At 43.3% G+C, this 13,804-nt stretch overlaps 1 long non-coding RNA gene across 1 annotated transcript in view; it reads left to right on the forward strand.

Annotated features, from left to right (window-relative positions):
• Positions 1-406: 406 nt before the first annotated feature.
• LOC112996721 (uncharacterized) overlaps positions 407-13,804 on the forward strand; it is a 65,267-nt gene continuing 51,869 nt past the window's right edge. Inside the window, exons 1-3 of the long non-coding RNA XR_003262524.2 lie at positions 407-512; positions 1,216-1,341; positions 12,267-12,461. This is a non-coding gene — a long non-coding RNA (uncharacterized LOC112996721). The remainder of the gene's footprint in view (positions 513-1,215; positions 1,342-12,266; positions 12,462-13,804) is intronic.

Raw genomic sequence — 13,804 nt, forward strand, 5'->3', positions numbered from 1 at the left:
AGGATAATCACCTGGACAGCCTACAGACTTCATCAGCTGTGGCAGGACTTGGTGGCTCTAGCAAAACTCTAATGTGAAAAGGGAATGAACTATTACAAAAAATTGATCCTTGAGCCAAAGTAGGACTATTGATCAGAAGAGGGTGATGGAGGAAGAGGGGGAGGCTCTGGATTAGGATAGTAACTATTAAGTAGCCTTGATTATTGTGGTGGTATCTCTTCAGCTGCAGCTGGAAAAAGAAAATGGAGAGCCTGCCTACTGCTTCTTAAACAGCAATTGGCAGTAGGGAATAAATTCCTGCTATCATTTTCTGCCCAAGTTACCCTACCACCTTCAGTGCATCTGACTGAGGGTAGTCCAGTACACAGTGTACAAGCTCATGTGCTTGATTCCAACTTTGTCATGGAAAAATTTAAATAACTATGTAATTTATGACTCCTTTCTCTCCTTAGCTCTCAGCAGCAGCCAGAGACCCAAAAGAAATGATAGATTCTCCCTGTCCTGGGCCCGAGGTAAGCAGATATCACACCAATATGGTGCTAACTATAGCTTCAAGCTTGTCTGTGGTGTACTTGTCTGTGCTTTACAGAGCATCAGAATTGCTCACAGTGCAAAAGCATAGAGCAGAGATGAGCCACAGAGATGGAGCAGATGATTTAACACTGAGCATGCAGGCTGGAGCTGCAATTGCACCTGATTTTTATTTTTTTTTTTTTTTAAGAACATCTCAGCACTTTCTCCCTAGCCCTTCCCCTCTTCTTTCCCCCAACACAGCTAGAAGTAGTCCATTAGTGTGAATGATGCGTGTCACTGCATGCTGATCTAGGGCAGAGCTCAGGCTGCTTTTCAGAGCAAGTGCCTAGAAGCGTATTATACACAGGCTAAGATTTTCAGTGGTGATTTAAAAAAGGTTTTGCTTTTAAAGGTACATCTTAAAGGCACCTAGTTTCCTAAAAATTTAAAAGGTACTTGGTTCTTACTATCTGCAAATCAGAAGCTCTCAAACTAGGTACCTAAGAATGGAACCATCCCATAGCATTAGTCACTTCTGGAAATATCGTTAACACAGCCTTATTTCCTTCTAGTCTGCAATTTGTGCTCACTGCTCTCTGTGTGAAGTGCCCAAGTGTAAATGACTATTGATGGGAGAACCAGGCCCCTAGGATTCGAGCAGGTTGTGTTCACATTGTTTTTTTCCCTGTCTGTGCATTTCAGTCACAGCCTACATCATGTCACCTTATGGAGATGGTGCTTCCCCCAGCCCAGCTGTGTCAGAACACCACAGCCTTGACCAGAACTACTCAGCTATCGTATGTTAACCTGGACTCAATTGCATCCTCGGTGAGTGGCTGTGATTCTGACCATCGTATGCCTCCATGTATCTCTGCCCCTGGTCAGTCCTGTTTAAGTTCCGATATCCCTGACCAATTCTGTATTGCTATGTCTGTTGTCCTGACCAGTTCCCTTAAGCCAGTTCCATTCTGAAGCTTATAGATAGCTCAACAGTTGTCAGTGTTGTTAGATACTTGAGTTGCTTTGATTGTTTGACTCTTCTCTAAGCCTCATAATCATCGTTCTTATTGTGGAATTCTTTGCAGAAAGGTTGTTAACCATGTAGATTCTTCAGCTGCCTTAGGTTGAGGAGCAGGCTCAACCTGACAAGGCTGGAAATACTAAGACAGCTTTTTGCCTGCGAGTTAGTTATTAAACTCTTCTCTCCAAAGCTTGTAATGGCTGCTGATTGTTATGGGGAAAAGGAAATTTATTTATCTGGGGTAAAAGCTTTAGAAATACTGACCTGAGCAAAGTTACAGCTGCTTAGCATCTTCCTGCATTTGCCCCTTCTACCTTTTTATTAATTAACAATTCAACAAGTTAAGCCTGAGCAATTGCATCCAATCCCATGGCTAGAGTAACATCTGTGACTGTACTCTGCCATTTGCAGAATGGAACATCTCTAATCTCTTGAGCACACTGCTCTTCAGTGACATTTCCAGGACATCCGCACTCCAAAAGGCATGCAGTAGCCTTGGATTAGAGTTTAAAATAGAAACATGTTTGCCTTTGTATGCAGCCTGGGCTTGCTAAGGAGTAATAGCAATGAGAGTGCAGTTGGATTGCCTGACCTACAGTAGTTGTATGGTTCAGAGGCTTTCGTGTGGTGGGACTTGGTCTGCCTTTTGCATTACAGTGATACTCTGAACAATTTATTCAGCTTAGTCAGGTAAAGGCATTACCTGTTCTTCCCAAGAAACTCTGTTGATCTTAGTACAACCAGTCCTTATTGACACAGGTCTAAGTTAGAGCAAGAACTAAGAATAATGCTTTAGAAAACTGGATGAACTGACTGAGGTACTTCCAATGTAACATAAATTCAGGAGAATCCTGCCTGGTTACAGAATAGTTGCGTTTGGAAGGGATCTCTGGAGATCATCTGGTCCAAACCCTCCGCTCAAGCAGGGTCGGCTAGAGCAGGTTGCCTTGGGCAACCTGTTCCAGTGTTCAGCCACCCTTACAGTAAAGAGTGGTTCTCCCTGCACAGCCTATGGATGAAGTTGTAGAAAACATGCCATTATTTTCCTTGCTCCAGCCAGCTGAAAATGTCTGTACCATGCAGTAGAGGGCAACTGGGAGGTGCCAGTCTGTTTTGGAGGCAGTGTGCCATATTAGTGCCGTGTCATGTCTTAGCTAGTGAGCCTGGTCTCTAAGCTGATGTGCCAGTGCACCTCCTGGTTGCTTCACAGGCTCAGCTGATAGCAGCTCAGGTCCTTTCTACCCTCCTCTGTAATGCAAAGTAAATACCTCGTAAGTTATTCTTGATCTTTCATGTTGCTGAAGGTTCTTTTCATAAACGTAAGCATGTTAGCTCCTGTTTCCTAACAAACAACAGCTGAAATAGATCTTCTGTTTGTTTGTTTTAGGTATGGTATTTTTAAATACTCACAGCAAACTGGTGTTGTTTATCTGTATGTTGATAAATAGTAGCTGCTGACTTTCACCTTGGAAGAGGCAGAATTTGAACAACTAGTAAATTGCTTGGCTAGATCAGGCACAGAACTCCTATGGGTAGATAAGGGGCATGTTTCCAAAAGGCAGTTTGCTTCTTAAGCCTGCTGATTTTCACCCTGAGCGGGGTGCATAAGCATCAATCCATGCCTCTGGAAACCTCCTTTGGAATCATTGTTTATATACCTACGATTCTGAAGTAGGGATTCTGGAGACCTTTGTCTGGCACAGGAAGTCAGGGCATGTTAAAGAGCTGGGTGCACAGCAGGCTTTTTCTTACTTTCTCCATCCCCTCTCTGCCCTTCCTCCTTCCCTTCTCCCCTCCTCCCTCATTTCAGCAGCCCAGTGCAACTCGCTGCAGGCTGCTGGTGCCCAGCACAGCCGAAGCCTGGCCTTGTGTATTTTCCCATTCAATTCTGCAGTGGCAGTTTTCTGCTGGTTTGTAGAGAGCATCCAACTGATTTATTGCTCCCAACGTCTCTTAGTTTGTAATAAAGTTTTCAGCAGCTCTGTCGAGCCCGCTCCCCGCCCCCGCGCACGCACACATCCCCGCGCTTGCTTTGTTCTTCTCACACATAATGTCAACTCATAAACCTTTCATCAAGTCAACCAGGTGGAAAAAACCCATTACTGAAAGAAGTGTTCATTCAGGTTCGGGGGGGAAATGGAGGGGAAGGCGGAGGAGAAAGTTCCCCAATGGAAAAAAAGAGGGGGGGGAGCAAAAAAGCTGTGTGTACTCTTAGCTGAAAAGCCGGCTTTGCTGCGCGCCCCAGGTGCCAGGCCTCACAGAAGCCTGACAGATCTGTCATCCTGGTGACAGGATATGGAAAGCGCTGTGTACATATTCAAAGAGGCAGCGATTTGGGCCTAATACCCGCTGATGAAAGGGAGGCTTCAACACAGCCGGCCTCTGCCAGCTTGAACAAAACCACTTGTGCTTTTGTACGGAAGAGAGGACCCCCCCAGCACCACACGCGTGCGCACACGCACACACACTCGTGCAGGAGGCTTCCCTCCTGCTTCCCCCCCTCCCGTCCCGAATCGATGCGTTCGAGCCGTGTTGGCTGGCGCTCCTGTGCTGAAAGACGCTGCTGGCCGCACAATAGAGGGGGCGACACGGGTGTGTCTGCAGGAGACATGCGGCGTGGAGAAGGCGCTGAAAAATGGAAGTGAGGAGGAACGTGTGAAGTGCAGAGATCCGGGAGCAGCCGGAGATCTCTTCATATTATGGCAGTGTGCAACTGAGAAGACACGTGGGGACAGGGTGCTCGGAGCCTGGGTGGTGCGGGTTGCTGTGCCAGCAGTGCCCAGGCGAGGAGCCGGTTCCCTCAGCAGCGAGCTGAACCGTCACTGCTGTCACTGCTACCCGGAGACCCCAGGGCTCTGCTGGGTGGGTGCCCTAGGGCAGGAACGAGGAGCGTCTCATGGGCAGCGGCATTACACCAGGACTCAGGAGATCTGGGCAGAATAGCCCTGGGCAAAGCATCTTCATTTTTGTGCACCAGCCTCCACCTAGGCAGTACAGATCATCATATTCCTGCTCTTTGTCTCAGCTACTCGGGATGTAAACTCCTTGAGGAAGGCACTGCTGCTTGTGTAAATCATTGTTCCCTGTGCTCAGTAACATTTCATAAATTTTGAACTGTGTTTCAACCTAAAGGGATGTAGGTGGAGTTCACTGGAAAATGAAATCTCCCTTACACCCAGCATTTCTGTGGTTTGGGCACACAATTCAGGTTTGGTGGATTTTTTTTACACACAGACTTTGAGAAAGTTCTGCACATAATTCTATTTAAATAAGGTTTTCAGCAGTGTGGTTCAGTTACTGCTCTAGAGAAGGGACAATGACTGGGCACTAGGGGATGGAGAAAAGGTGGAAAGCAACAAAGGAACACAGGCAGTGACATCTGTCACTAGTATTTTCTAAGTTAAAAATTCAGCATAATCTACTGCCACCCTGTCCGCTATGCTGAGTTCCAACAGTAACAGAATTGTCATGATTTCTACATGAATTAATTCAAATCTCTTTTGCATGATATGGCGTAAGAAAGGGGCCATCTGGTTTGTGTTCTAGGTGTCAGAACCACTCATACCAGCACACTCTCGTAGTGCAAGATGTAAATTGACTGCACATATTAATGTCTCCTTACCCTCTGCCTCCCAGAGATCTGATGCTGTTGTCCCATTATGGTGCTGCCATTTATACTGTCAATAGCAATAATAATAATAATGCAATGCTTGGCATGCACGTAGTACCTCCTGTTACAATTATGGGTGAGTGTTACGTATCATTACAGTATTTATACTGGTTTCTTCATACGTAGGAGGCCTAGAGATGTTAAATGGGATCATGCCATGATTAAGTTAGGAGTGGCCAAGTGCACAATAAAGGGTTGTCCAGTTTTCATGAAATTAGTATCTAACTAGATAAGGCAGACATCCTAGATCATATGCAGAGGTGAAGTGGCTTCCTCTAGACTACAGAAATAGTCATTGGCAGTAGACTTGGGAAAAAGAATCAAAGCATTTGGAAACCTGCTTATTCTATAGGGGAATGACAGCTGCCAATCAGATATCTATTTATAATAGTAAATATTTAAATGGTGGCTGTCAGACTTAAGAGCCTGCTTAACTTAGATAATAGTAAAAATAGGATGGTAGTAAGGTGACAATGCTGTACAGATTTATATTGCCTGATTTTTAGAGATTTAAGCAAACCTGGAAGTATTAATCCACACAACACCCTGCAGCAGTGCATTACTGGCAGTTCCTGAAAATGGGCCTGACTGCTGGCCTGGGAGCAAATACATCAGATAACAACTACTTATTATAGCAAGTTTTGTTTTTAATTTTGTTTGCTTTACAGCTTGGTGACAAAGTAGTTCGCTATGATTTTCCAGCAGTTAGTTGGATACGCAAAATCTGAGCAGGACTGGTGTGCTGAGACTCATCACCTAAGCCACAGACCCAGTTTCTGCTGCCTTGACTAGATGAAAGCAGCTCAGAATAGCAAGGAAAAAGTCCCGAAGAAGAAAAGCCTCATATACCACAGATTAGCTCTGTTTACATTGCAGAGGCTCTGGCTCAAGTGAGGGGTTTTTTTCTTAGAAATATTGTTTTAGCATGAATTTATCTTGAAATGAACTTTGCGATAAATAGAATTTAAGCATGAGTTAAATTTAAGGTCTTATTTAAGTGCTTTTCTACTTCACTTGCCAGCTAAGGATCTGTCCTGGGCTTTGAAAGTCTTAAGGGAGAAGAAACAGATTAATGGGATTAGAACACTTGTCTCTATAGGCTCTATAAAACATATTGGCTGGGTGTTAGTAGGCAAGCATGCTGAAAATGAGGCTTGCTTGTGCAACCTTTCAGATTTGGGGAACGTTTTCAGTAGCCTAGGGGTATGTTCAGTTTCACCAGTCAAGGTGCATTTAATATTTCTGCCTGTTTTTTTGAAATCCAGCTTTTTAGTGCTTAACTCTCAACCTTACTGGCCTAATTTCCTTCCTGAGGTTTGCGCCAGATATTTTACAATAGAATAGGGTCAGTAAATGAAAAACGTGATCATGGAAAATGGTGATGGCTGACCTCGGAACAGTCATGCCTTTGCCCAAAACATTTAAACTATAGCAGGGCCTGGACCGCTACCTGTTAGCACCTCCTCCAGCATGTCCACAGGTGTGTACCCACACTCACCCCTGCAACTTCATAGACAAGATGCAAATCCATGATACTAAGTTATGCATTTTTTTCTTCCTCCCATTTCAGAAATAAGCCGTCTCCAGAGCAGTGCAGTCAGGGAGTCAGAATACCCTGGTGAGCTCATATTTCACCCTATGACACTGGGTGGTTTCCATTTACACGATGATGCAATGTAAAGCAACCCCGTTGAGAATAATAGTGTAATGTGGATTGTCGGCCTCAGGGGGTGAAGGGGCTTGTCAAAGGGAGATTGAGCAATTGCAATAGACTGGAGTTTCCTGCAGCTGAAGTTCTCCAGTGGACAAAGTTAATCGGTTCCTCAAAGGTTTTATTTGCAGGAAACTAGCAAGAAGCCCAAATCCCACAAAATATAAGAAACTCCAGGATGTTTCTGTCCAGAGATTTTCACTAAGGCAGGTTTCCCTGAGAGTTTAATTGCACGTTCATCTGTTGCAGCCCCTGGTAGTTCAGGCTCTGAAAAGCCACATGGAAAGAAGTAGGATGAAAATTTGGAGTATTCTGAATTCTGCTCCTGATTATTCCTCGTCAGTGTCAGTTGGTTCCCTGATGTGTCCCTCCCTTAGTCAGGAGGAGAGAGGGAAAAACACAAAGAACTGAGAGTACCTATTCATGGAAGGGATGTGAAGAGCAGAGGGCAAAAGCACCAAAGCAAACTAACAAGGTTATTTATAGCAGTCATGTGCATAAAGTTGAGCGTATATTTAATGCAGAACTCTCCAAAAATGCAGCCAAAGTAAATGACTGTCATACAAAGCTTACACCTTTTAAGCAGGTGAAACACGGAAGACGTTTTGAGTGGTGCCAAGGCAAACTCAGTAAAACGTGCAAACCCTAGTTACAGCTCAGTTTCCCTCATTGAAATAGTGAGTATAATTAAAAATAAATCTCCATTGCTTTTAGTTTGATGAAATTACCACTTATATTATCAGCAGCTTGAGCTGACTTTAAATCAGTTTCTGCAGAATGTCACTTTGGGATTTAAATTATTTGATTGATTAAAGAATGTGTTGTGCTGCATTTGGGAAGGAAAAGAGTAGAAGGCCAATCAAATCACACAGGGGTGAATGTAAGAGGATTTTAGACTCGGGTGCCCTGAAGTCTGTAAGAAATGAAATTAGTCCTTTTGAAAAGGGCTTGATTGTTTTTCTCCAAAGATCCTCCCATCTACTCAATTCATCTGCCCTAATCTGGTGTGGGAGTCAATTTTGCCTTACTGGCCAAAGGGATGAAAAGAAAAAGTACATACTAAAAACACAAATCAGGGGATTCCTGACTAAAAGGCAGTTTGATTCCCTGTTTGTTACTGGTGAAGACATTTAAATACTTGTTCTAGAGATGATCTCTATTTAGAGTCTTTAGAGGATGTATAAAAAACAGACTAAAGCAAGAAGTGGCACAGTGCTATAAAATCTTCTGAACTGAAGCATCTTAGTGACTGGGAAGCCAAGCAGACTATGTGGGGCACAAGAACTTAGAGTCTTCCCTCCCCCCCAATACACTGTTCAAGTTGCACCTAGCAGAATTCAGCAGTGATCATACTGAACCTTTGATCCTGGTATGAAGATTTCAGTCTTTTCAAATGTGGAAAAAAGTCTTCCTACTTTGGTGATTTTATTGCGAGTTTCACAAAATTAAGTATTTTTATAAAAATCCCATCTTTTAAAGACATGAACTTAGATGAGAACCGTGGTTCTCATTCTTTTTTGTTTCATTTTCTTTGTTGACTAGGTTCCTAGCCATTGACATTGGAAGTTTAAAAATCAGGCAGATTTTTTTTTTTTTTAAAAAAAAGCATTTTCTGAAACTGCATTCTGTGTTGCAGTTATGGTAACTGAGGGGAAAGGAGAGCTTGAACTCATGAATTTTGAAAGTTTGGGGTTTATGATGCTGCAAAAGGACTATTCGTGAAGTACATGGCCTGATCTGGAAATGCATTTAAGACATGCATGACTTTGAGCATATAAATAGTTGCACAGAAGTCAATGGAACATAAATTTATGAATTTGCCTAAGTGCTTTGCTGGATCTTTGCCTAAGGAACCACTTACCATGAGTTTGAATAACAGAATCATGGCCTCGTTAATGAGCAAACCTCTGGACCAAGAGCATCAGTGAAATGTGAAATCCAGCTCCATGCTGTATCTATGCTACTCAGCTTGATTTCATCTTTATGTAAACTCATTCTGCTGTGCTGACATTTATGTCCTTTGCCTTCTCTAAAATGTGACTTACAAGTTGCATTTTACACTTGTGACTACAACAGGACTGTGCAAAATGTTAAGCAGCAGCCATAGCAATCTGAGTATGGTGCAATTAGGTCTTCGTTCTAGAGGGCAGGCATTCGAGCAGCTTTTTCACAGAAAAAAAGGCGCTTTCAGAGCTTCATCTGTGAATTGCAGCTTTCACCTTCTGCTTTTTTTTAATTACAGTTTTGGGGAAGTTGAGGAGGCTGACCAGGAAAGACAAACATGAATGAGTAAGATCAGTCCATCTTATCAGGTCTCTGCATACTTCATTAGTGCTGGCAAGCAATAGAAATGCAGATGGCACTGTGCAAAATATCATAAATCACTTCTGGAAATGGCAGTGGGGGCAGGGGTACTAGGAAAGGAAGAGAGGGACAGTTCAGACACTGCAGCACCAGGTAGGTGAAGACAGAGCCATTCATGCATTAGGAGGGCCCTCTGGATTGGGCCTTTCACAAAGAAAGATGTTGAGTTAAAACATCATCTGTTATTTTAAAAATGAAACAGTTTTCCTGCTAGAACAGTGACTACTAAGACCTCTGTCCCACGTGTTTTCCTGTGTGTCTAACTTCTTGTGAATGAGCAGTGCCGCTGCCATCAGTCTCCATGCTAGAAAGCACACGAGTAACAGCTTGCGAGGTTGGTGACTGCAAGGCTGCAGAAGGCTTCCTGTCCCCTTGGAGCTGGGCTGAGCAGAGAGACTGGTCTGCAACAGCACCATGGGCTGGAGACCAAGCGAGGAAGAGGGAATTGCCAGCTCAGTGCTCTTACGAGTAGTCGCAGGAAAGGATATCGATCCTGTTGACTGAACTAGTAAGGCAAGAGCTGCTGTGGCAGGAAGGCCTTGGAGGCATTGTATGTGGTTACGTGGACTCTGTTCCTTCATTGCCTCCAAATTTGCAGCTCCAGCAATGGGCAAATTACTGCAGATGGGCTGGCATAAGGCCTGTGCCACCACACAGGGATGGCCCTGGTGCCTCATGAAGCCTATTTATTTCTGGGTGTTCTGGGTAAGGCCATCTATCCCAATTCTTCAGTACACAGGCCTTGTGGTGGCTCTCTGCACAGGACAAGTTGTATCTACTACCAGCAGCTACTTGTTCCAACGCTGCCCGGCACCTCTGGGAATAGTCACAGCACCTGTTTTAAACTGCTCTGCTAACTGTTACCGTTATTAGCTTCGACAGTTCAGGTAGCAACTAGAGGTCAGATCAGGTCTCCACTGAGCTAGGCACGATACAAAAACAGAACAAAAATAGGGTCTCTGTCTTCAGGATATTACAATGTTAAGAAAAATAGGAGCATGGAAGTGCTTGGAACCCATGGAATGGTTATAGTAGCTTTGATCCTCTGCTGCAGGCACACAGAGGGGAAAAATTAAACCGATTGTTTTTCAGAAGTAAACCCCAAAACTTTTCCAGGATTCCCAGGCACTGGTTAAAGGGCGTCCACTCCTTCCTGTTCTCACAGCATCCTCAGCTGTGGGTTCACACACAACTGTGCTAACATGAGTCTGGAATATCTCAGCACCGTAATTATTTATCCTTCAATAAAACAAAGAAAACCATGTCTGAATCTGACTAATATCTCCTCTTCAACCTGCCAAGTGGGGCCTTGTGTTTTCAGTACTGAAAACCAAGCCTGACTTGCTGCATATTTTGTGTTACCATGGTTTATGTCCAAATGCAGGGATTTAATTTTGTCCGTCATCAAACCATGGCTTCCATATGACACCAGTACATTCCTTCCTTCTGCCTGCAGTTCTGACAGACGACAGAATAGAATTAAACATTCCAACTACGACGCTTAAAAGCAAGAGCTTATGTTCCTTAGGTTTTGGAGATCAAGGGGCAGATCTTCAGTGGGTATAAATTGTCTTCACTAGAGCTGTGATAATTTTCACCATTTACCCCAGCTGAGGTGCAACCTCAGATGTATTTATTGCACAGTGCAATTCCAAGAAGATAGATGCAAGAAGACTGATAAAAAAGATAGGCTCTCCTTGTCTCGTTCCGTGCCTAGGTATTGTGAATGATTACTGTATTTCCTCCTGGAACAGTTACTGACCAGCCCAACTTATGCCTCTGAAAGCCTGTAAAGAGAAACCCCTCCACATATTTCTCCACTGACTGCAGCCTGCCCTGCATGCTGGCCAATTTTGATTTAGCGATACCAACATTAAAAAAAGCCAATCCGCAGTCACTAGCAGATTGAGACTGGGGGTGGAAAAATGACCAGCTCCTTTTCAAAGCAGAGGCTGGGGTTTTCAGAGGAAACTGAGGGAATTACGTACACATCTTGCTTTGAAATTTAAGCTTTGGGTCTTGAAAGAATAGGTTTGTTTCACAACTTCACACCCTGAAAGGGCAGCTCATTGCCTGGGATTGCTATGATGTCATCCCTTTAGGGAATTTTTTCGGATGAACTCCGTGTACAAACCTAGGCCTTCTCGTGACCTCCATCTTGATCAGAACACCAGCGGTACCATCCTGGGCTGGTTGGGTTTTAAATGCTCATGAGTAATGGCACTTTTCCTGTCTGTCCATCAATAATGCTCAGTCAGTATGTTGGAAATACGGTATTGCATCCGAGCATTGTAAGAGGCTGAGCTGAAAAATCCCAGTGGATAGGAAGAGGAGATACGTTATTCTCAGGAAGGAAAAAAAAGAGTCCAAGAGGATGATAATAGCAATCCAGCTGGGCCTGCAAGTCAACACTGTTCCTGGATTTAGCCAAGAACTTTGGCAGTTTTTGAAGTGCTTGGGATTTTGCCCTGGATGTATAGTCTCAAGAGTGGCTGTTGTCAAGATTTGGTAGGTGTGGTAGGGCCACTGCTGCTGATGCCAATAGTCTAGGAGAGGGGAAGGGAAACCTGCTGAGACTTGGGGATGAAACAAATTTGTATTAATTAAAAGCAAATGCTGTATGTTGGCTCTTGGGTTCCAAAGCAGATGTTTGTCAAAATAGCCAAGAGATGGGTCATCTGAAAGCAAAAGCTATAAATAATAATAACTATGTTTCTCATTATTTCATATTTTCTCAGGTCAAAGCCATGTGTCATTCAGTGCTGGAAAATATCATAGAGTGAAACATACTGTGGTCAAAAAACAGTAACTTGCACGTTTTCTGTTGTTATGCTTATAGGGAGTTATGTGCCATAGTCTCTGTGTATCTGACCTAGAAACTCAAACCAATGTGCGGTTAGAAACGTGTGCATGGCATCCCACGTACAACTTGCTGTCGGCTGCACAGATGTTTACAGTAAGGCAAAACTTTATCAAAACTTTTGCAGGCAGAGGATGGGAGCCTTGCTTCTCATCTGACCATGCTTCCAGACCAGGAGTCACACTGTCTCTCTTCAGTTCTCTACCAGTTGGACACATCTGTATGCAGGGCACCAGCACCGCTGTGAATCCCTTCTCCAGTCCCATTATGCATCAGAAGATGAAGAAAGAGACCCATCTGTGATCCAAGCTTACTGAATAAAGTAAGTTTCTCTGGGGGAAGTTCCTGGTTTTAATTCAGCTTTGTTGAAAATGCTCTGCAGGACACCCAAGGATATTGGCAGCCAAATTTGGGATGCCTTATTCCCATAATGGTCTTTAATAATTCACCTCTGGTCTTCAGTACCAGCTAAGTCTTCACCCTTCACTCTGCACATGGAACAGCAGCTCCTGGGAGGCTCTCCCTATCCTGAGGGCTGCAGAAGCATAAATACATATAGAGCCAAACTCAGAACTGGCACAAGTACACCTAATCCATAACCTTCAAAAACATGTACCTGCTTGCCATTGAAGTGAACCTGGCCTGCTTATTTCCTCTTGTACCACTATATATAACATCCCTATAGAAACATACTTTGACCATGTTCTACTATTTATATACAGTGTGGTGTATACTGTAAAAATATCTCTGGGTTCAATTGCCAGCACATAAATCAGCACGGTTAAAGAAAGATATGGATTTACACTGCTTGCAATTCTGACTTTATAAATGAGTCAGTATGAGCCAGTTCCCCAGCGTGGCACTTCCCATGCAAATGCCAGCACTTTCTGCAGAGAGGAAATGGTATGAATTGAAGGGTAGGCCTCTAAATCTCGTACCAGAACTTTTGCATTCCACAATCAACTAGCTGGTGTATCTGTATAAATACAAAAAAAGACATAAAACTAAACTAACAGTTGGACTTCACTTTCCAGAAGAAGTGAAATGCAATTTTTCCCCCCAAACTTTAAACAAGTAAAGGTACTTCAGATTTAAAGAACACTGTCCATGGTCTGTATTCAAATTTGCTTACAAGTAATGTAATTAAGAGACATGTTTAAAAGGAAAAAAGAAAAAATATGTATGAATTACTTATCTTGGGATGTATCCATGTGAGTGTCTTCGTGTGTGTGTAGATGTTCAGATGTTTTGTATCTTTGAAGATATGTATGCAAGAGCAAAAAACCCTATATTTAAAATTAATTTGTGTGAATACACATGTTCATATAGACCACCTCCTTGTATATACACATTTAGTCACATTCATATGTGCATATATAATAATGTTTGTGTACATAAACACAAATTATGTACAGAAAATTAAGCATATGCCCATCTCACCCTAAATGATGCATCTCTCCAAGGAGCAACTCCGCTGTGTCAACAAGCAGACCTCTCCAACCCAAGAAGGTATTATTATGGATTCACAGTGAAAAGCAGAATTCTCTATACCTGTAATGGCAGTTACGTATTTATGCAACACATCTACTTTCTCCCAGTCACTCCCTCCCACTGCAGTCTCTGTCCCTCTCGGGCAGTGCTCCCTACCCTGGATCCTCTGATCTT

This window comes from Dromaius novaehollandiae, chromosome 26 (genome assembly GCF_036370855.1).
Source record: "Dromaius novaehollandiae isolate bDroNov1 chromosome 26, bDroNov1.hap1, whole genome shotgun sequence".
Classification (NCBI taxonomy): Eukaryota; Metazoa; Chordata; class Aves; order Casuariiformes; family Dromaiidae; genus Dromaius; species Dromaius novaehollandiae.